Raw genomic sequence first — 898 nt, forward strand, 5'->3', positions numbered from 1 at the left:
GCACCCTCCCCGCTCCGGCGGAGCGAGCTGGCACGAAGATGTTTATCCTGAGATGGAAAATGGGTTGTTGAAAAACAAGCCATGTACAAATAGTTTAATTTTCCGTTTTGATGCTTATCTTTGTCTCCCGAATTTCATCGGAGAGGCTTTAATTGGCGTGTGGGTAATAGTTCCTAAATAATCCCTTATTAGATGACTTCAGACGAGTTGTGAACCAATAACGTCTTAGTCCCAAAAGTGAAAGTAGAATTTGAAGGCGCAGGTCAGTTTTTGTCAAAGGGCTCATTTGAGCATCTTTTGGTTTGCTGAAAAAGCTAATTAAAGAATGTTTGAAGGTTAAAGTCATTATTCCGTGCTGTTGTCGTGCTACAAGTGAGCCGAGTTTTGTGAAAACACAAAGGGCAGAAGTCACAGAGGTGGATTACTGTCAGTCCAGGCTACAGAGGCACAGAGAACTGTGGCATTAATTCCTATAGAAAGGTAGACAAACACAGTCACTGACTAACAACTTTCCCGCAGAGCCCTATTGTCTAAGCACTTTCTTTTGCTTTGGGGCTCTCTTCGAGTTGCTACAGTCGTAACCAGATCCAAAACTGGGTAACGGGGAGACTTTCGGGCGCAGAATTCTTGACCCGTGAAACAATTTCCGAGACAAAAATAGCTGTTTCCCTCTGATATTTATTTTCCCCTTCAGCGGTGCTAATTTATTCATTACTTCGCAGAAAGTTAGCAACGCACAAGAACTCTGCTAGAGCCCGGAGCACCCGAGGTACTCGCTCACCCCCAGTTGCCGCTGCCCGGTGCGCTCCGCGGGCTGCGGCTCCGGCGCTGCGGAGGGGGCAGGTCAGGAGCCTGATGTGCGGGGACGACTCTGGAGGGACTGAGGAACTTCGCGAGC

The sequence above is a fragment of the Pygoscelis adeliae genome, unplaced genomic scaffold, assembly GCF_000699105.1.
Source record: "Pygoscelis adeliae isolate BGI_AS28 unplaced genomic scaffold, ASM69910v1 Scaffold223, whole genome shotgun sequence".
Lineage (NCBI taxonomy): Eukaryota > Metazoa > Chordata > Aves > Sphenisciformes > Spheniscidae > Pygoscelis > Pygoscelis adeliae.